Raw genomic sequence first — 23789 nt, forward strand, 5'->3', positions numbered from 1 at the left:
GACCCTGGGATGAGTAGAAACAGCTTCACAAAGAAAATGGGTCTTCAGCAGAATGCAAGAAAGCTCAATATCTTGGTGAGTGCTACCTTCTCTCGCTCGTCGTCAATTTTATGTAGTAAAGAGGAAGACAGCAGTGTATCCGATAAGTAGATCTATTGCAGGAAAAGAAGACAGCTTAAACATCCACCAACAGGACCAAACAGCAAAGCAATCGTCTTCTCCAGCACCATGTACAAACTACCCAAGATTCCCCTCATGACAGACCTACATTCTAACATTACATACTTACATTATAGTAGCATTACATACTAACATTCTACTATGACTTACATTGGAATACTGCACAGAGCACATGACTTTACAGCAATGAGCTCATGGTTTCATCCACGAGCCTTGAGACTGGTAGGGGTGAGTAGTTCACTTCCCACTCCCTGTATTGTATAAACGCAAATTAACACTACTTCCACAGGTATGCTACACGCCCATAGCACATCACTTTACAGCAATGAGCTCACAGTTTAATCTCTGAGTCTTCAGACCAGTAGGGGTGAGTAGTTTGCTTCCCACTCCCTGTACAGTATAAACGCATACTAACACTACTTACACAGTTATACTACAGCGGCCACTATGCTACAGCGCCCAGACCCCATCACTTACAGCAATCAGCTCGGTTTGATCCCAGTAGACGTGAGTACTTCGCTTCCCACTTCTGGTATAGTATAAACGCACGGTAGTGGTCAGTAGTTCGATTCCCACTCCCTGTATGGAATAAACGCCTACGAACACTACTTCCACAGGTATGCTACAAAGACCAGAGCACATCACTTTACAGCAATGACCTCATGGTTTAGGCTCTCAGTTTCATACCCGAGTATAGCAGCTTCTCATCTCAGCTGAGCAACACCGCACTTTCAGTCCGGTAGGAGTGACTACTTCGCTTCGCACCCCCCCACAGAGGTTACAGTGTTCCTATCCTCCTGTTTCCTACTCTTTTGGCCCTTTTTCCCCCTTACTCGCTTCAACAGAATCACAAAATGGCTGCCAACACTTCCTAGTTGCAACCGCTTGCAATGCTCACAGCCAATAAGCATCAAGCTCGTGCTCGTAACGCCTCAGCCAATCAGATGGCAGAATTGCCAAATATCGATATCTGCAAATTTTGATATCTCTACAAAACTACTAAACGGATTTACACCAAATAAACAAAAGCATGCTTTCTAGACCAAGACCCTTCTCACAGCCAAATTTGGGGTAATTCCGTTCACCCGTTCGACCTGTAGCCTTGTCTAAAGTTTCCTATGGAAATTAACATGGAGAAAATACGTTTTGGGACCCCCCTTTTTTCTCACCCCCTTGACAAATCACCCCTTTCAACATAGGAGCTGATATGTACAAAGAATTAGTTTGGAAAATTTCATAGAGATTCATCAAACGATGCCAAAGTTATAAGCAAAACAAAAAATGCTCTTCCTATGGAAACTTGGTCCTAACTATAACTACCTACTGGCGAACGCCAGTAGGTAATATATATGTATATATATATATATAAATATATACACACTGAAAAAAACATAGGTTTTACAGACGTTATAGTTAGGAATTAGCATTTAAAAAACCTTTGAAATTCACTAAAAAACCATAGGTTTCAGGGACGTTATAGTTAGTTGGACATTTGACTCATATAAAACCAGAGAAATGTTCCTGTTATAGTTAGTTTAGCTAACTATAACTTGCATGTCCGCAATGCACTGGTGATGACGTCACATATTACATCACTCATGGCCTGGTCAGTGACATCATTGATGACATCACTGACGACATCTTAAATGACATCACTGATGACATCATCCAGTGAATGTGTGTTTCTGTAAAGTTTAAATATTTTTCATATATATCTATGCCAAGGTGTATTGAAGAATGAGTGGATTTACAAGTGCCTGAATGGATTATTTAGTAGGTACATGACTGACTGTATAAGTGAGTGATTGAACGTATCTTACTGAATGCATGGGTTAGTGACTAAACTGTGTGAAAGTCTGTATTAGTCTCTCAGTTGTTGTGTAAGCGGCTGCATGGGTTGGTGAGTAGCTACATGAGTGTCTATATGAGTTATTGATTTGTTGTCTGAGTATCTGTATGGGTGCCTGAGTGTCTGTGTGGGTGGGTGGGGGGGGTGTGACTCTGTGCATAGATGACTGAGTGGGTGATTCACTGGTTGTATGGATTCAAAAGTGCATCTGGGAAGGGCTGTATGGGTGAGTTAATGTGTGTATGGGTGTGTTGGTGAGTGAATGAATGTCTCAGTGGTATATGTGTGAGTAACTACATATGTTTTAAGGCACTATATGTGAGTGTTGGAGTATATGAATGACTATACGTGAGAGTAAGTTATTTGAAGAGTGGGTGTATGAATGAGTGTCTGCTTGTATCAGTGATTGTATAACAAAGTAAGTATGTGTTAGTATCTGCATAAATAAGTGATGTGGTGTGTGTATAAATAACGGAGTTGGTGTGTATAACTATATACATGAGTAAATGGGTATGTGATTGATTATTTGCATGACTGACTACATGTGTGAGTAACTCTATGGATGAGTGGTGGAGTGTGACTGTATGTATAGGTGTATGAGTGCATATTACAGTACTGTATTGATGTGTAACTGCATGTATAAGTGACTGGATGTGTGTGTAGACCTAGGAAATAGTGGGTGGTATGCAGTATCTGGCATTGTTGTGTGTATGGTTTCAAAAATAGTAGTCTGTATTTTAGAGTGCGTGTATCAAAGTTTATATTAGGGCATCAGTATGTGCATCAGATTATCACTTGGATGATGTTATCAGTGATGTCATGAGTGATGTCATTTGAGATGTCATCAGTGATGTCATGAGTGATGTCACTGACCATTTCATGTCATGAGTGATGTAATATCTGACGTCATCACCAGTGCATTGGGGGCGCGTGAGTTATAGTTAGCTCAACTAACTACAACGGGCGAATTTTTCCAGATTAATATTAGTCAAATGTCCAACTAACTATAACGTCCCTGAAACCTGTGGTTTTTTAGTGAATTTCAAAGGTTTTTAAATGCTAATTCCTAACTATAACGTCTGTAAAACCTATGTTTTTTTCAGTGAATTTCGAAGGTTTTCTAAATGTTAATTTCATATTTTAATATTTATAAAACTTATAAAATTATGTAATGTTTTATATCTTCAAAAAAAGTATGTATATCTTTTTTTTCTTTGAGAAAACTGGAGTCTCGTACTTGTGAAGTTTACCAAACTTCATCAGCACGCGAATGCTATCCGACATATTGCTAAACTCGTAAAGGCTGTGCATTTCATATCCGACGGGTTCGTGGCACCGCGTCCCGCCTAACATCATATACGTATGAGGTCGCGCCAGCTGCTAGGTTGGTATGCGACGGGTGCGCGGTACCAAGCCGCGCATTACGTCATATACGTATGGGGTTGCGTTTCCTGGTTGAAAAGCGCTTTGCATTCTGGTATTTGTAGTGCATTAATTTTGTGCAATTATATAAATAGTGATATTAGTGAAAATTTTGTGTATGTGAATATAAAGAGATATAATGTGATTTTTCATTGATGTTCACCATTTAATATAATATAAAAAAGGGGGGGGGTTCTTACACTTTTCTAGTCTATCAACCGCATATCCACATATTTTATGTTTAATTATACAGTCAACCCTCCAGTGGGTAAACATGCTGATAACCTCAATTTGAGAAATTCAGTGCAATGATAATTGGTTTTTCAGTTTACCATACATGCCCCCTAGTGGGCCGTGCTTCACAATCATTAAAACCCATAACAGAATTACCAGATATTTCTTGGGTGAACATTTATGACTAATTAGTGACTTGTGTTTAAAATCATGTGTTACATTGGTTGTCACATTTTATAAATTTGAACATCTTGTACTATATATGTAACTACCAGCTTCTTATATGGAGAAAAGAGAGATTGATCTGATACAACCTATTTCAGATATGGGCGAACTCTACGGTTGTGTGAGGTATCATATTTATATTTACATGATGTTGGCAAAACATGCTCAAGGTGGTTGATTTATTCACACCCTATAGGTGTGTGTACATCTCCTCATCTTTGTTGAGACCATAGGGGGCCAAAGTCCTGAACGAGAGTATGTGATGTGAATCCATCTGTCTCACAGTCTTTAGTTCATTGCCACCTCTCACATGGCGGTCGACCATCTCCACAGCATAACATTTTTGTTTTTTCCAGTCACCTTCATGGCATTTTTCCATGTGTTCAGCAACATCATAACTCCGATCCCTGTTTACTGAAGCCCTCACATGCTCCAGAATGCGCTTCTTTAATTGGCAAACCGTGCTCCCCACATATTTGAGTTCGTAGGGACACTCAATTATTTAGATAAAATATTGGCTATTACAATTGATTAGTTGGTTGATTTTCCACTTCTTTTGGTTTGCCATTGAGATTTCCTTCATATTTTGCACAATCTGTCAAACTTTACAAGTGGAACACTTGTAGAATCCCTTTACATCTAAGCATGTCTTCTGTTTTTTTGTTTCAAAGTGACTGTGAACTAGTTCCTCTTTAAGGTTTTTCGCTCTCCTATATGTAATTTTTGGATGGTTTCCCACAAATTTGGCCATAGTGGGGTCCAAGCACAAGATATTCCAGTTTTCTCGTAAGATTTTTTCAATTTGCTGTGATTCTGTGGAAAACATTGTGATTAGTCGAATTACATTTTCTTCCTTCTCCTGCTGTGGCGTTTTGTTTTTTATTATATCAGTTCTTGACTGTTTTCAGTTCTTTCTAGACAGGATGTTAAAATGTTTTTGTTGTATTTTCTTTTTCTGAATCTAAGCATCGATTGTTTGCTGTATTTTTGCCATTCGTGGTTCTCTGAGCATATCCATCGTATCCTTAATAGCTCACCATATGGAATGTTTTTGATCAGCGTGGCTTGATGGAAACTCTCCGCATGTAATGTTGCATTACTTGCTGTGTAATGTTGTGTGTGCCTTGTTTTCCATAATGTAGATCGAATACCACTCGGTTGTCACTTATGTTGTATGTGAAATACAGGTTGGTGTTGGTGTTATTTAAGATGTTAAAATATGACTTGAAATCTTCTTCAGAACCATCCCATACTATGAGAAGATCATCTATGTATCTCATCCAAGATATTATTTTCTCCACATGTTGATCATTGTTCGGGTTCCATGCCACCTTATGCTCCCATTAGCCCATTGTGAGACACGCATAACTAGGACTAAAAGAAAAAAACATCGCTGTCCCGTCCTTTTGTAGATAAATTTCATCCCCAAACATAAAAACATTTTGGGTCAGACATAACTCAATCATTTCCATTACCATTGCATTGTGGTTTGCAAAATGGATGTTCCGTTCCTTCAAGAAATACTTGCATGCTGCAATACCGATTGTATTGTGGATTTTAATGTATAACGAGATCACATCCATTGTGATTAATTTATATGTTGGTTCCCAAGTGATTTCTTGCACAATTCTTAATAGGTCACTTGTGTCTCGTAAATATGATTTCAATCCCTTTACGTATGGCAACAGATAGCCGTCTATAAAATTTGCATTTGACCCCTTTGCGGAAATGATTGGTCTCCCAGGTAGTCTTGTGGGGTGTTTGTGTATCTTTGGAAGAAAATAGATTGTTGCAGTTATGGAATTTTCAGTCGCAAGGTATTTTTTCTCATCATAGTCTATGAGTTTTTTTTCCAACCAACCCTGTAGTTTCATATCAAGATTGTGTTGAAATAATGGTGTTGGGTTTTCCTTTAGTTTTTGGTAGTGTCTTGTATCGCTCAACTGTGAGTAAGCCTCCTCGACATAGAGCTCTTTCTCTTGGATGATGATATCTCCCCTTTGTCAGCCATTTTTATTACAATTCCATCATCAGTTTTCAATGCCTTTAGGGCATTTCGTTCTTCCAAAGTTAAATCATACTTCTGTTTTTTGTTTTTGAGTTGGTATAGGTCTTTTACTACTGCTTTGGGGAAGGTCTCAATCTTATTTCCAGTTGGTAATTGTGGATAATATTTAGATTTTGTTTTTTTCCCGCTGGTTCCTTCCCTCAATTGTGAGCAATATGTTTCCAATTCATTAGGTGGAACTATGTAAGAACCCTCCCCCCCCCCTTTTTTAAAATCTTATATTGACTGGTGAACATCAATGAAAAATCACAGTATGTCTTTTTATATTCAAATGCACAACATTTTCTCTAATGTCACTGTTTATATAATTGCACGAAATTAATGCAATACAAATACCAGAATGAAAAGCGCTTTTCAATCAGGTTGTGAAGTAACATCATGTGGTATATTCAAATAGAAGTAATGTTTGAAGCGTTTGCTACCCGTGAACAAGGTCTGTGGACAGACTGAAACGCGTAGGGTTGTTGGATTTGTCCGAAAAAATGTTGTTGCCTTAATAAAAACTGAGATTGCAACACGTATTTATTTACCAGTGAGTGCGTGTGGAATATTTCTGAGAGGAATACTGGATGTAATATATATATATATATATATATATATATATATATATATATATATCAAACACCATGTTGTCCCCAACTGACAAAGCCACAACTCGGCGTGGTATTCCATATACACAGGTAAGTAGCAGCCCAGCGATGTGCACATTTCTGCCATACGCGTTTCGAGCTAGGTTCAGCTCTTGTTCACTGGCGGCAAGGAGACAGAAAACGGGATGCAAGAACATGTGGTTTATTTGAATAAAAAGTCCCGCCCTAATAGGCACAGTGGAATGCTGGTCAAGGTAGTCTCTGTTCATTAACCAAGTGGCTCCGTGCCTGTCTCCCAATTAAAATAAACACCCGATTGGGCATGCGCTCATTGCCAGGTTTGCAAAATTCATCTTGCCTGCGTCGGCCACGCCGTCCCTCCAGTGCCTCTGAGTATCCTGCAGAGAGGTCCCGCATGTGTAGCGGTGGGGCTTCGTCGCGGCTGGAACTGCCGCTAAACATCAAACACCATGTTGTCCCCAACTGACGAAGCCACAACTCGGCGTGGTATTCCATATACACAGGTAAGTAGCAGCCCAGCGATGTGCACATTTCTGCCATACGCGTTTCGAGCTAGGTTCAGCTCTTGTTCACTGGCGGCAAGGAGACAGAAAACGGGATGCAAGAACATGTGGTTTATTTGAATAAAAAGTCCCGCCCTAATAGGCACAGTGGAATGCTGGTCAAGGTAGTCTCTGTTCATTAACCAAGTGGCTCCGTGCCTGTCTCCCAATTAAAATAAACACCCGATTGGGCATGCGCTCATTGCCAGGTTTGCAAAATTCATCTTGCCTGCGTCGGCCACGCCGTCCCTCCAGTGCCTCTGAGTATCCTGCAGAGAGGTCCCGCATGTGTAGCGGTGGGGCTTCGTCGCGGCTGGAACTGCCGCTAAACATCAAACACCATGTTGTCCCCAACTGACGAAGCCACAACTCGGCGTGGTATTCCATATACACAGGTAAGTAGCAGCCCAGCGATGTGCACATTTCTGCCATACGCGTTTCGAGCTAGGTTCAGCTCTTGTTCACTGGCGGCAAGGAGACAGAAAACGGGATGCAAGAACATGTGGTTTATTTGAATAAAAAGTCCCGCCCTAATAGGCACAGTGGAATGCTGGTCAAGGTAGTCTCTGTTCATTAACCAAGTGGCTCCGTGCCTGTCTCCCAATTAAAATAAACACCCGATTGGGCATGCGCTCATTGCCAGGTTTGCAAAATTCATCTTGCCTGCGTCGGCCACGCCGTCCCTCCAGTGCCTCTGAGTATCCTGCAGAGAGGTCCCGCATGTGTAGCGGTGGGGCTTCGTCGCGGCTGGAACTGCCGCTAAACATCAAACACCATGTTGTCCCCAACTGACAAAGCCACAACTCAGCGTGGTATTCCATATACACAGGTAAGTAGCAGCCCAGCGATGTGCACATTTCTGCCATACGCGTTTCGAGCTAGGTTCAGCTCTTGTTCACTGGCGGCAAGGAGACAGAAAACGGGATGCAAGAACATGTGGTTTATTTGAATAAAAAGTCCCGCCCTAATAGGCACAGTGGAATGCTGGTCAAGGTAGTCTCTGTTCATTAACCAAGTGGCTCCGTGCCTGTCTCCCAATTAAAATAAACACCCGATTGGGCATGCGCTCATTGCCAGGTTTGCAAAATTCATCTTGCCTGCGTCGGCCACGCCGTCCCTCCAGTGCCTCTGAGTATCCTGCAGAGAGGTCCCACATGTGTAGCGGTGGGGCTTCGTCGCGGCTGGAACTGCCGCTAAACATCAAACACCATGTTGTCCCCAACTGACAAAGCCACAACTCGGCGTGGTATTCCATATACACAGGTAAGTAGCAGCCCAGCGATGTGCACATTTCTGCCATACGCGTTTCGAGCTAGGTTCAGCTCTTGTTCACTGGCGGCAAGGAGACAGAAAACAGGAGCCACTTGGTTAATGAACAGAGACTACCTTGACCAGCATTCCACTGTGCCTATTAGGGCGGGACTTTTTATTCAAATAAACCACATGTTCTTGCATCCCGTTTTCTGTCTCCTTGCCGCCAGTGAACAAGAGCTGAACCTAGCTCGAAACGCGTATGGCAGAAATGTGCACATCGCTGGGCTGCTACTTACCTGTGTATATGGAATACCACGCCGAGTTGTGGCTTTGTCAGTTGGGGACAACATGGTGTTTGATATATATATATATATATATACATACATATAACGTAGCGACTGGCAAACCGTTAAATCAGCCTGGAATGATTTCAACATCAAATTATTGGCATGGAAAAGTCTGGGGCTGTTGAGTAGCGACGAATTTAAATTTTTGAAAGTAAATCACCCGGTCATTCCTGTTTTTTATCTAATACCTAAGGTACATAAGAATTCAGAAAAACCACCAGGAAGACCAATCATCTCCGCAAAGAACAGCAATATGGAGAATACTTCTAGATACATTGATTTTTTTCTCCAAGAACATGTAAAGAACCTACCATCCTATTTACAGGATACGGGGGATTTCTTAATGAAAATTGATGCTATTGTTTGGCAGGATGACTTTTTGTTGGTGACATTAGATGTCACGGCTCTTTATACCAGTATACACCATCTTGATGGTATTAGAGCTGTGGAATACTTTCTACGTTCTAGATCTGTCAATATGCTGGAGCACAATAGGATGTTGATAGACATGATCCATACTTGTCTTCAACATAATTATTTTTTGTTCCAGAGGCAGGTGTTCCAGCAGTTGCGAGGTGTGGCTATGGGGGCTTGCTTCTCCCCCAGTTATGCCTGTTTACATATGGGTCTGTGGGAGGAGCAAGTCCTCAAAGTTCAATTTGGCCACATCCTAGATGAGCATATCATAGCATGGCACCGCTATATCGATGATCTGTTTTTCATATGGCGGGGAACAGAATCATCAGTTAACCTGTTTATCGAGGGTATAAACAAAAATCAACTAAATCTCGAGTTTACAGGCCATGTGAGTAAGACCGCTGTGAATTTTCTGGACGTAGAAGTATACATAAATGACAACAATCTGGAGACCCGACTACACCGTAAATTAACAGCAGGGAACACAGTCTTGCACGCCACCAGTCATCATCCTGATCATCTGATACGCAGTATCCCCTATGGGGAGATGCTGCGGATCAGACGGATTTGTAGTGTAGAATCAGACTGCGCAAAGGCACAGTTGTCTAGTAAGTTGAGGTTCTTGGCCAGAGGATATTCTGTGGCAACAATCGACACAGCTATCAGAAAGGCCAATTCGATTCCCAGACATGCAACATTGGCTAACGCCAATGTGCAGAGGAATACATCGATGGAACCCTCTACAAACACTGAACCACCTAGATTGATTACTACCTACAATCGACAGCACAGAACATTACGCATGATCTTTAATAAAAACTGGCCAATAGTTCACAACGATCCAATTATTGGTCATCTCCTTAAGAAAAATCCTGAAATTACATTCCGTAGGGCCAGATCCATGAATGATATGCTAGACAAGAGCAGTCCGGAAATTTGTACCAACGTTAACTGGTTACAATCCACCAAAGGCTTCATCAAATGTGCTTTATGCAAAGCCTGTAAATATGGTAGGAATAAGACTGGCTATAAAACACCTTTTAGTGATATCATCATGCCCATTTCCAAAAAATTGACATGCAAGTCTGACTTTGCGGTGTATGTGCTGGAGTGTACTTGTGGCCTGCAGTATGCAGGTAGTACCAAACTGCAGGTCCACAAACGTATACTCCAGCACATGCGGGCCATCAGCAACAACGATGTAACATACCCGGTTGCTAGGCATTTTAAGGAGGTACATGATAGCTGTTTAGACTCCCTCAGTTATTTCGTGGTGGACATGGTTCCACCACTACGCCGGGGGGGGAAACCGTGAGGTTCAGCTTAGACAGCTCGAAACGAAATACATTCTCGAGCTGGATACTAAAAATCCTAATGGCCTGAATTCAAGTGAGGACCTTTTCACCTGCCTTCACTAATTGTACCTTGTTATTTAGTATTGCCATTTCAACATTCTATGTAACAGAAGTATACATAAACTGCACCTCACGTACTTTTAACAATCTGGTATGTGTGACATTTCAGAAAATATTGCAGATATGTAAGGACATCTGGTATACTTTTTTATTATTATATTTTTTATAAATACAATAAGTGTCCCCTTCTGTCACTCACCCCTCCCTTCACTTTTTATTCGGGTTTTAGTGGGCAAATTAGTCATGCATGCTGGTATTAGACATATAGAACTACTTTACAGTATTTTTTATATGTAAACAATTGTTCTAATTTTAGGTGAAGCACATGCCAGTGAACCGGCAAGCTACATTATAATTGCCATTAGATATTCAATCTTAAGAGATATTAGATGCGCAGCCAAGTCCTTCTTTTTAATTTCACAGCTATACCAGCGAGAGTAGTGAGTCAGCTCACATGAGCATTAGCGTAACCTGTGCAAACCCGGGTCTTTGCGGGTTACTAAGTGGTACTACACACACAAATGAGCTATATCATGCGGTTTTTTGCACTTGCATTATTTGCACATGTATAATTGCTATTTGCACTTGCGTTACTTTGCACATCAAGGACTCTAACTGGTATCAGTAGTGTATTAAACAGACAAAGGAACAACGGTGATTTCACTGTGACTATGGTACAAACCCAATGGTTCCTTGCATTTAATCTGCACCCGCATTTTTTGCACATTTGTACCTGTCTTTGCACTATTCTTGAATAATTGGGATTAATCTCAATATCAGCATTATAGTGATTTTTGCAACATCACCTTGCTTGTGTTCCCTAGAAACATTTCTTTATGTATGGCAGAAGCGGCGTGTAAACTCACCATTTATTGCTTTGGTGTTTTGGCATGCAAATGAGTCTTCGCTTTTCTCTCTCTCTTGTTTATATAAAACTATAATTGTGGGTTTTATATATAAAACTATGCTATGGTAACAAGTGGATTTTATGATTTTGCAAAATGCCATTCATGTCCGTATTTTATCAGCATGTTAGGTATTGACACAATGTATGTTTTCTATGTCTATTGGCCCATCTATCACCTGATTCGTACTATGCACTTTATAAACCTATGGGCTGCCTTAGTCAGCGTCATGTGATCAAGGCCTATCTGAGGCCGAAACGCGTCATGGCGGTGCTGGACATACCTTTGGAATAAATTTCTTGCACTGATACTGGGTCCGCTTCGTCCTTTTCTACGACTTTGAATACTGTGGTAAAGTTCCTGCATATATATATATATATACATATATATATATATATATTCACTTAAAAAACCATAGGTTTCACACATATTATAGTTAGCTGTACATTTCACTCGTAAAAAACCAATGAAATTCCACGTTATAGTTAGATCAGGTAACTATAACTTGCGCGCCCACAATAAACTGCTGATGACGTCACATATTACATCACTCATGACATGGTCAGTGACATCACTCATGACATCAATGATGACATCTGAAATTACACATTGTGGATTGCGGTCGCGCAAGTTATAGTTACCTGATCTAACTATAACGTGGAATTTCATTGGTTTTTTACGAGTGAAATGTACAGCTAACTATAACATGTGTGAAACCTATGGTTTTTTAAGTGAATTTGCAAGGTTTTGTAAATGATAATTCCTAACTATAACGTGTGTGAAACTTATGGTTTTTTCAGTGAATTTGTACGGTTTTTTAAGTGCTAAGTTATGTATTTATTTTTTATTTTTTTTTCTGGTTTTTCACTGTGCGCACAGCCTGTGCGCACGGTGCGCTTCGCGCACCGTGCGCACGCTGTGGGCGCTCGGTACGCTTCGTGCACCGAGCACCCACGTTGCGGTGTGCATGCTGTGCGCGCCACCCCTTTTTTTACACAGTAACATTTGTTTTTTTCTCCCTTGTGGGTCCTTTAATTTATTTAATAAATGTGATTGTTACTTCTTTATTTTTTTTTCTCGTGCGCGTACGGTAAGCTTACCGTACGCGCACTCAGCGATTTTTTTTTAAAATTGTTAAATGTATTTTTTGTACTTTTGGGTCCTTCTTGGACCCCCTGACAAACACTAGGGGGTCTGCAACTCTCTTCGTTGCCCCCTTTTCACGTTCCCCACCTTTGTTTGTCAGTGCGAGAGACAGAAAATGGCGGCCGACACTTCCTGATTTCGACCGATTCGAATGTTTACAGTCATGTAACCACCAATCAGAATTGAGCTCGCGCACGGCACCGTACGCGTACGGTAAGCTTACGGTAAGCGCACGGAGCGCGCTTACAGATATATATATTGATTTAAATGCTATTTTCTCAGGACCTACTGAACAGATTTACACCAGACCTACAAAAGGCACATCCTTAACCTGAGGACTACCTCTCTGCCAAATTTCAAGTAATTCTGTTCAGCCGTTCGGGCTGTAGCTCGGACTAAAGGTTCTATGGGAAAATGCATGGGGAAAACGCGTTTTGGGACCCCCCTTTTTTCTCAGCCCCCACTTGACGAATCCCCCCGAGACTTTCAGGGTAGGAGCGGAGCGTAGCGCCCCATTAGTTTTGAAAATTTCGCGAGGATTCGTCGACCGGCGCCAAAGTTATTCCAAATAGAATGTTGCGGATTTCCTATGGAAACACGGTCCTAACTATAACTATCTACTGGCGACCGCCAGTAGATTATATATATATATATATATATATATATATATATATATATATATAGCCATTTTTAGCACCCTGGTTGCAGACCAGTATCCAGTCGACATTTGTAAAATGCGAAGAACACTATCCATTTGTAGAAGAAAACACTTTCTTGAACATCATTCTTGCTGTATGTATTCTATTATTTATCAATAATGGATGTTACGAGGTCTAGGTAGCTTTATTGTGGTTTGTTTTCCACTTGAAAAGAAATTGCTGCTTAATAGGATGGCTGCAAAGATTAATAAATATTGCTTTGGCCATTTTCAGCATGAAATGTGTCTCATTCTGTGGCTCGAATTAATCGCAAGAAACGAAGAGAGCTTTGCGTGCTCAAGGGGCCATTACACATTTTCACTCTTCCTTCTTGGATGGTGATTTAGTTTTATCTGATTGTTGTCAATTTAAAAGCTTTTAAAACTCAATTGCCTTTTTCTCGTAAAATAGGCAATGATGCCAAGGGGAGAATATTTTTGGATTCCGTCTGTTTAATGAGTTGCTAAGAAGCTTTGATGTCCTCATAATAAGGCGCCTTGATATTCCTTTTCTTGCTCGGAGACTCTGCCTCAAAGCAATCTCCCTGGCACAGGAAACCCCGCCAAGATTAAACTTCATTTGCACTTAGCTGGTAGAGGCTGGGGAGGTACCAGGCCTCACATCCCAGCAGGAGCGCCGGCAGATGCATGCAACAGGTAAACTAATGATGGGGCGAGGGCGTCTTTTCAGTAACATTCTAAATATTCATTGCCCCTGCCAGGGACTCAGTGGCGAATATAAAGGACATGCTGCCAATTTACCTGGGGCGCCTTAACCTTGGAACTATTTTGCATAAATGTTACTTCTTGGCAGTAATTAATGTCTTTCTCTTCGGCTAGCGCTCATTTGTGCTACTTGAGGAGCGAGATATACAATGGCACGTGCACAAGGTTCTGATGAGAGCTCGTGCTCACCACACTTCCTGTCTCATCTCAGCCTGTCTGCCTGACTGATACGTCAGCGCTAATTATTACCTCAGCTTTTCATGTACTGATTGGCTTCAGGTGTCAGAGACGTTCTCGTGTCTCTCGTGCTCGGCACAGCAGGAGCTGCAAACAGCAGTATTTCTATTATGCTGATCTAATTAGACGCTCCATTTTGCAGAGAAAGAATATGTACAAAAATAAAATCTATAAAGAAAGGATTTTACAGCTTTAATGTAAATGAGCCGAAGTGTAACATCTCCCACTTCATTGTTGACTTATCTGCGTTTGGTGGCCCACTTTTGTATCTTGCCACTGTTTTTATGGGGAAAAATATACAGTGGAAAAGTTGGAAACTGAAGACTGTTTATTAATGCATTTTTTAAAATTCATAACTACAATTGATACTTTGTTGAAAGAAGGACCATATTACATATAATTGCAGTTAGCGGTGTCCTGTACCAACAGTAATACTGTTGTACCCTGCATAGAGACACTGGTAGCCTTGTAGTGTACTAATTTCAAGTCTTCTTTATTAGATTCACGTCAGGGTATTAACAACCTTAGTCCTGCCAGCTCTAGTCAGGTACTATCCATGTACCAGCCATACACCAGTCCCACCAGGAGCAGCCTGCCTAGCTGCTCAGCCCATCTCCAACTGTCATCCACTCATCCACTCAGGCACCCAGGCATTCCACGCATCACAGTCACACCAACATTCCATAACCAACTCTCACACTGGCTGAGCAGCTAGGAGGACCTAGGCTGATTACACATAAATGTAATACTTAGGATATAACAAATACTTTAATGCATTATCCTGCCTACTCGATTGCTGCGATACGCAGAATACTTTTCTTGACAAAGAACTATTCAGATCAAGAAGAAAACCAATACCGATGTACAAATTTAAACTAACTCGATTGCCATCAACAATGATATGAGCACCTTGTGCTTTCAGTTGTAATATCGTCATCAAAATATTCTGAAAAGCTCAATGTCGCCCTCTAGATTGACCTCACAGTATGATTTGTGGGTTGCAAAGGGTCACTCTTATGACCCAGTGACTGTCTGAGACCCCAGAATGTTTTCGTGCTGAAGCAGAAGTACTAATCCATTATATAAGGGAAAAATCACACCCTGCTGTACATTATAAGGGGAATGCAAAAAATTAGCTTTTTGTTCTGCTAATCAGTATAAGCTAGAAAAATAGAGCAGGAGAAAGAAAAGAAACATTTCATTTTTGTCGCTTTATAGAGCTGCTCCGTGACCTGACCTACCTTTCATCTGGGCTGCTGGCTCTGGCAGCAGGCATTGTGATGTCAGAACTCTACTGTAATAACTTATTACAGTTCAGTTCTGATGTCTTTTCTTTATAATCAATGTCTGGCTGCCTCACAAGTCATTGAATATAAAGAAATTGGAGACAGGCGTTTATACAGGTGTTAGACCTGGCACCATTGGTGTGGGTCTCCCGTCCATTTTTTGGTGTTGTCTCCTGTTTTTTTGCTATGTGTTTGCTGGTCTAGATGCTTTGGGCACTTTCCCACTGCTTTTTAGTGCCAAAGTGCAAGTGCTCACTATTGTAAATTGTTGTAATGGATTAGTGACTCCATGATTGGCTTATTTGATTTACTTGTCAGACCCTAGTACAGTGCACCATGTGTGCCCAGGGCCTGTAAATCAAACGCTGCTGTTGGGCTTGCAGCACTGGTTGTGCCACCCACAAAAGCAGCTTGTAAAATATGGCTCAGGCCTGCCATTGCAGAGCCTGTGTGCAGTCTGGGACTGCCATGTCGACTTGGCAAGTGCACACACTTGCCAGTCCCTAAAACCTTCCCTTTTCAACATGTCAGTCACCCATAAGGTAGTCCCAAGGGCAGGGTGAGTTGTATGTGAAAGTTAGGACATGCCCTGATGTGTGTGGCATGTCCTGATAGTGAATTCCAGCCAATTCTTTTTTTTTTACTATTGCAAGGCTACCTGCTCCCATAGACCAGAATGGGCAGTTTGATTATAACATCTTATATTCCTAACTGATGAAGGAAACACAGTAGAAAAACAAGTTTAGTGTTCCTGAACTCAGAATGTTAAAAGACATCTTTTAGTGTGGATGATTGTAACCTTCTGTGTTTGAAAATACCACTTTTAGAAAGAAGGTATTTTCTTGCCTAACCATCCAGTATGCCTCTGCTAGGTTTGTGTATTCCATGTCTGGTTAGTGAGTGACAGAGGGCTGGAGAGGGCCTTGGCTCCAGCAGTCTGATGTGTCAGGGATGGGCTGAATAGGACCTGCATTGAATAGAGAGTAGGGGAGGAGATTTCCTTTCACTTGCCTGAGCCTACATAGACTAGAGAGTAGGGGTAGGAGATTTCCTGTCAGCTACCTGGGCCAGGTCTGCTTTCAACAATGCTGTCTCCACTTCCTGCCAGGAAGCTGCACCAGGGAGGACAGAACTAGTTTTGGTTGGGCACAGACACTTTCTGCCTTCAGGTAACAAAGGATTTTGCAGTATAAATATTGGGGCCCAGACCTCAGAACTTTAAATCAGTTCTGGGAATCAAGATGAACCCTTTGCCAAGGAGAGAAACCAAGGAAGCTGAAGGAGGAGACTGCCCCTGTGCTGTTTGCTGTTTGGGGTTGGCCTGCAGTGGTTACTTATAGCCAAGGAAAGGAGAAATGGAACTTTGTGTGTACTTTTACTATCTTGAGGAAGATCTCCAAGGGCTTGAAGCTGAGCTTGCCTCCTGTTCTGAAGTCTCAGGGACACAAATACTTCACCACCAGCTCCCCCTGAATTCCCTTGCTGGGACTTCTACCTGCAGTAAGGTGGCTGCTGTTGTTTTGGGCCCTCTAGAGACTGCATGTCGCTGGGAGCTGGAAGCGCGACACAAAGAGGAAGAAGTGTGTCGCTACCACAGCAGTTGCTGTCGCATCGCCGAAGAAGCGTGTCGCTGCTGCAGCTGTTCACCATCGCATCGTCGAGGAAGCGTGTCGCATCACCGGAGATGCGTGCCGCCGCCGCAGAGGTTGCTGTCGCATCACCGTTAAAGTGTGTCGCAGGGCCTGTCGCGGCTCCAAAGGTCATCGATTTCACCGCACGGCCGGTGTATTGCATCCACGTTGTCGCATCGCATCAAAGACGCTATTTTGTCGCATCGCACCGGATAGTCTCATCGCATCGAGATGCCATCTTGTTGCATCGTAACCGGAACGCAGTAAGAAACCGACGCATCACCTCCTCTCTGGTAAGGAACTGACGCATTACCTCCCCTGCGCCGCAGTAAGGAACCAACGCATCACCTCCCCTGAAGCAAGGAACCGACACATCACCTTCTCTGCGACCCTTTTGTTTGCGTTGCGTGACGCATCCAAGGTACTTTGAGAGTAAAGTGTTGCATTTACCATCTACATTGAACTAAGCTATTTCTGCTATCTAAAAGTCATATTCTTGCTATTGTATTGTGGATTTCTGTCGTTTGGTCTTGTGTTAAGTCTAGTAAAGATTACTTATTTTTCTAAACTGGTGTGGTGTCCATTTGTAGTGTTTTCACTGTATTACTGTATGTGTTCACAAATCCTTTGCACACTGCCTCTGAGATAAGCCTGCCTGCTCGTGCCAAGCTACCAAGGGGGTGAGCAGGGGTTATTTCAGGAATGTAGTCCCCTTACCCTGAATAGAAGCAAGGGCCCCTACTTGGTCAAAGGTACCTTCCTCTGCCAACTAGAGACCCCCATTTCTAACAACAGGGATTGCAGAATCCTATGTAATATGGTGTTATATATAGTCATCATTTAGTAGGTTTCCTAGAATCCTACTCCATTAATATTAATGATACCCTTACTTTTTGAAATCCTCTTTAAAGGGCTGCTGACACAGGGATGGAGTCAGTAGAACAGAATCCCTATGAGGGACAGCATACTACTGTCCCCACTTCCATATTCACAGAATTATGTTTTAAAAAAAATCTGATTAAAACCCCTCTTCCCTTAGGGTACAGGGACTGCCATCAAAAATAAAAATTACATAACACGAAGGGCATATAGGGGCATGCTGCAATTGTCTGGATGGATGTGGGCTCCCCCACTTTCCAAGGCCCAGATTCATGCCCATCATGGACATCTTCCACTTTGGAAATAGATGTGACCCCATTTTGGAAGTCCAAATCCAGTGAATGGTTTGCTTGCATAACTGAGGTTCCAGATCATTGATATATTCTATTGTGACTAGTTCGGCGGGGAGAACACCTATTTCAAACCATCTTTTCCTAAAAATGGGTAAAGAGTTGCAAAGAGCACACGTGAATCACAATGCCATTTGCAACTCCCAATATCCACCTGCCTTTAAGTGAAGAGGAAAGGACCTTTGAAACATTGCAACTTTGGCTTTTGCAGTCACAGCACCTGCAGTTTTGTGAATCACCTGCTTAGTGACCGCAAAACCATTTCGCAATTCAGGTGCTTGATGTTAATGGAAGCTGTGTGCAGTTATATCTAAAATACCACCTGAATGGTTGTGTTGATTTGTAAGTTTTGATTTAAAAGTACCTTGTTTGTTATTATGTGACTACAGTTTTAAAGACTAATCCCCATCTTTTTAGGTGACCCCTTGGCAAGTTCTCAAAAATATTGCCAAAGCAGAGATTAACGCAGTAGGGGCCTGCATGGCTCGCAGGTGGGGGGGCGGGGTTACGCGGGGTCAGGGGGTTCAATAGTAAAAAAAAAAAAAATAAAGCCTACCTTTCTGCCAACCCGGGTCCCCTGTCTTCACTGCTCCTGCTCTCCTGCCTCCGGCAGGAACAGGAAGCAGGCTACCTCCCTCCCCTCTCCAAAGCTCCTCACAACTCTCCTGTGGAGCATTGTGATTGGTCGGGATGCCGCCCAGCCAGGGGCTGTAGAGGATGGTATGTTCTCCATGTAGGCTGCACTGCAGCCTGCAGGGAAAAGTGCAGAGTGCTCATGACTGGTTTGGGAGGCCTGAGAGGGCTGACCAAACCATTCTTGTGCACGCAGGAGTGGGCAAACCACTCCTACCCGGGCTGCCCCGCCCACCCACCCACCAGCAATGCGGAAAGATACATAAAATGGTACTAAACAAAAGTTATTACCATTTTATGTTTTGGCTTTTTTGCACTAATGGAGGAGCCGCCCCTGGATCAATCATTCGACTAGCTTGTGAAATTAATATCTACTTTTGTATTTCAGGATATTTTGCTTTTTTGATCATCACTAACGAGATTTGCCACTGTTATATTGCAAGGGTTAATCATATACAAAAGGGTGAGCTCTTCAGACTGATGTTGAAAAGAAAAGGCAAACAGGACTTACCAACCTACATTATCTTGAGTAAACCACCTGAATATCTGCTCAAAAAGTGTCTCACCATCATATTGCAGTTAAAATATTGTGATAGCAAAAATATCATGGACCAAAATATCACAGGGAAGTAAATATATTGTTCTTTTATTGTTGTACTATGATATCAAAGTTGAAACATCATTTTTTATTATGATGCTTTATTGTTTTGCATTATGTATTTTTAAATTATATATAATTGTAAAATGTATCCTTAAGTGTTATATTAATGTATTTTTGCAGGCTGTTGGGTTTATTGTGAGATTTGTGGGTAGTGTTTTTAAAATAAAGATGAATTAATCTTAATTGAGCATTATATTACTTATTTTATTTTTTCAATTGTTATTTATTTGCTTAAATACTCGATATTTTTGTAATTGTGTATATTTATTTATTTATTTTATTAATTTTTAGTTTTATAAAGCGCAACAGCTACCCAAAAGGGTTTCCCGGCGCTAGAAGACAGAGGAACTAAACAAACACCAGAAGGAGTTATTGGTCGAAGAGCCAGGTCTTGATGGCTCGACGAAAGCGGGCATGACAGTTCTCGCTACGAATCTCAAGGGGGAGTGAGTTCCAAAGTCGCGGTCCCTCCTTTTTTAGAAAGCCTGTACCTAGGTACAGAGAATAGATGCTGAGAGGAGGAGCGAAGGGAGCACGAGGGAGTATAGTGTTTGACAAGAGACTGAAGGTACGCAGGAGCGACCCCAGTTCTGATCCTATGCATGAAGCTCAGTGCCTTGAACTTCACGCGGCTCTCGACTCTAAGCCAGTGGAGTTCCCGAAGTCGAGGGGTGATGTGGTCAGATCTCCGACAGCCACAGAGAAGGCGGGCGGCTGCATTTGGGCGGCTGCATTTTGCACTAGTTGGAGTCTGCGAGTGACTGCCCTGGAAGCCCCCAGGTAGAGAATGTTACCACAATCCAACCTAGAGGTCACCAGGGCACTCACAACGGACTTCTGCACGTCAGTAGGTAACATCCAGAAAAGTTTCCGGAGCCACCGCAAGATGGTGAAGCAGGTAGCCGCAACTTTGTTTACTTGATGTTTCATGGACAAGGTGTTATCAATCGTGACACCTAAATTCCGTACATGCTCTGAGGGAGTGGGGAGAGGGCCCATCACAGCTGGCCAATGCCTTGGGTTCCAAAGTTCTGGTTTGTTGCCAAGCACCAGAACCTCAGTCTTATCTCCGTTAAGTTTGAGTAGGTTGAGGCACATCCAATCAGATATCTCACTGAGACCTGCCTGTAAGGGAGAAGGCAGAGTTGGGTCCGCTTGAGAAAGGGAAAAAACAATTTGGGAATCATCAGCATAAGTGAATAAATTTAATCCGGAACGTTGTGCAACAAGGGCTAAAGGGGCAACATAAAGGTTAAAAAGGAGAGGACTAAGGATAGAACCCTGGGGAACCCCGTGAGGTGAAGGATACATTTTGGATTTCGATGGATGCGATGAAATTTGGAAAGTTCGGTCCGAAAGGAAGGATGTTAGCCATTTCAAGGCTTTCCCGCCAATCCCCAAAGTTGCGAGGGATCCGAGAAGTATCTTATGTGACACAGTGTCGAATGCCGCACTGAGATCCAGCAGCACTAGAGCCACTGTGTCACCACGGTCCAGCAAGCAACGAAGGTTTTCTGTGACTCCCAGAAGGGTGGTCTCGGTCGAGAAGCCGGAGCGGAAGCCGGATTGAGAAGTGTGTAGGAGATTATGAGTGGTCACAAATTGAGACAAGTGCTGGTGAATGTGCCTCTCCAAAATTTTAGAGAACACGGGTAATAAGGATATGGGACGAAAATTGGAGTGAACCTTAGGATCTGCTGTAGGCTTTTTCAACAAAGGGGTAACCATTGCATGCTTCCAGCAGCTGGGAACAATGGCCATATTAAGAGAATGATTGAGTAAGGTACAAATAGTAGCCAGATGGGATGTATCTAAGAGACGTAGCACTGAAACAGGTAGGGATCACAAGGTGAGCCTGATTTAACTTTCCCCAAGAGGTCTCCAAAACTCAATTGGTGGAGGGGAGGCCAGCACTCAAGGAGAGCACTAGAAGAAGACACAGAATCGGTAGGCTCTCCAGAAGTGTCAGTGGGTTTGCTGTCTCCATACGCAGCAATGTCGCTATATATATTATCGATCTTAGAGATAAAGAATTGAGCTAATTCATCACATTTAATATTGGATAAGGGAGGGGGTTTGGCTGAAGTCTCCGAGCCAGCAAGATTTTTGACTACATTGAACAGAACTTTAGATTTGTTAACGGCTTCCGATATCATAATGGATGCATGGTTGGCTCTGGCCAAGGCACAAGCTTTATGGTAAAATTTCAACTCTTTTTTGTAGGTGAGGCCCGCAACTGGACAGTACTCACTTCTCCAGATACGTTCTAGCTTTTTACAGCGAGACCTGTCAGATTTTAAAGACATGTTGTACCAAGGAGCGGGAGTTTTGTGCAGTTTAGTTTTCTTGTCAGTGGCCGGGAGGCAGGAGTCAATGGCTTCCAAGAGCCATGAATTGACAGCGCTGGCAGTCATTTCAATCTCCATGGAGTTCGGCAGATCGATAATGGGATGATTAGTGAGAAAGGTGTTGAGAGAAGCAATGTCCAGCTTGGCCCAATCCCTTTTGGTAACTCTCACTGGAGTACTACTAGGAGGTGTGACTTTACTTACAGACAAGGAACATTTGATCAGATAGTGATCAGACCATAGAATGGGCAGGATCGGAGAACATAGCAATTGGGAGATGTTTGAAAAAACGGGGTCAAGAAAATGACCGCCGCGATGAGTAGGGCCTTGGTTTTGGAGGATCAGGTTCATAGCCTCTAGGTCAGCAATAAGATTGCTGCTGGTGCTGTTCTTAATATCCTCCAGATGGATATTAAGGTCTCCAATTAGCATAAAGTTGCTAGATGTAGCAAGGACTGAGGCAATATACTCCGAGAGCAAGGCCGTCCAGGCATTCACGGGGTCAGGAGGACGATAAACCAGGAGTCCACTAAGGGTAAATTTGGGGTGAAGTGCAAGTTTAAAAGAGGCAGATTCACTATTGCCGATCTTAACGGGGTCAAATAGACATTGGAAAACATTGTTAAAAATAATTGCTATGCCCCCCCCGATCTTATTGGGTCGGTCGTACCTGACTATAGCATAGCCAGTGGGCAATGCCTCCGCAACATCCGGACCTGAACTCTAATGGAGCCAGGTCTCCGTAAGAAACAATGCATCTGGTGATTCCTCCACCAGTAAGTCAAAGATCTCACGTTTGTGCCGGTGGAGGGAACGACAGTTTAAACTAAGGAAGGTAAACTGTAAAGAGTCGGCAAGGGACGTTCGAGGGCCAAAGCAGCTGCACAACTGTGGAATTCCCAGAGAGAAGCCGCAGTGAAGGCAGGTCTGAGGAAACTGGCCCGACATGTCAAAGATGGTAGCTTCCTGCTCAAACTTAGGTCGTAGAGCATGCAGCTGTTTGGAATCATATTTGACTCTTGGCAGGGGAGTTAGAACAGGGTGTGTGGTCCCTGGGCCCGTACGGGCGCGGACGGGCGCAGACGGGCTTGCCTTTGGCGCGCCGAACGCCCGCTGCGCGCGTCCGCTGCGCGGCCGGGCGAGACACATCAGTTAAGGGGAGGAGGTAAGGGGCGTAGCCTGGTGGCAGGGGGCGTGGCCTGGGCTCCGGGCTTCCCCGGGAATGACGGCGAAGCTTCTGTGACCCGCAGCAGCACCTTGATCGGCTGCGCGGGGAGAAGTAGCCAGAGGGAAGTGTCAGGTAAGCAAGTGAAGGTTCCACCAATAAAAAACACAACACAAGTACAAGTTATAAAAACAATCGTTGCTCCCGGCTTTGCGCCTCAGGAGTAGCTCAGTATCAATCAACAGCGCGCGGAGGAAAGAGCGTGGTTAATAAAGAAAAAGGGGAGTGGCCTGGTGGCAGGGGGCGTGGCCTGGGCTCCGGGCTTCCCCGGGAATGACGGCGGAGCTTCTGCGACCCGCAGCAGCACCTTGATCGGCTGCGCGGGGAGAAGTAGCCAGAGGGAAGTGTCAGGTAAGCAAGTGAAGGTTCCACCAATTAAAAACACAACACAAGTACAAGTTATAAAAACAATCGTTGCTCCCGGCTTTCCGCCTCAGGAGTAGCTCAGTATCAATCAACAGCGCGCGGAGGAAAGAGCGCGGTTAATAAAGAAAAAGGGGC

At 43.0% G+C, this 23789-nt stretch overlaps 1 protein-coding gene across 1 annotated transcript in view; it reads left to right on the top strand.

The window, feature by feature from the left end:
• DNTT (DNA nucleotidylexotransferase) overlaps positions 1-23789 on the top strand; it is a 1058258-nt gene that overhangs the window by 594357 nt on the left and 440112 nt on the right. The gene's annotated exons all lie outside the window — the stretch shown is intronic.

The sequence above is a fragment of the Triturus cristatus genome, chromosome 1_2 (assembly GCF_964204655.1).
Source record: "Triturus cristatus chromosome 1_2, aTriCri1.1, whole genome shotgun sequence".
Lineage (NCBI taxonomy): Eukaryota > Metazoa > Chordata > Amphibia > Caudata > Salamandridae > Triturus > Triturus cristatus.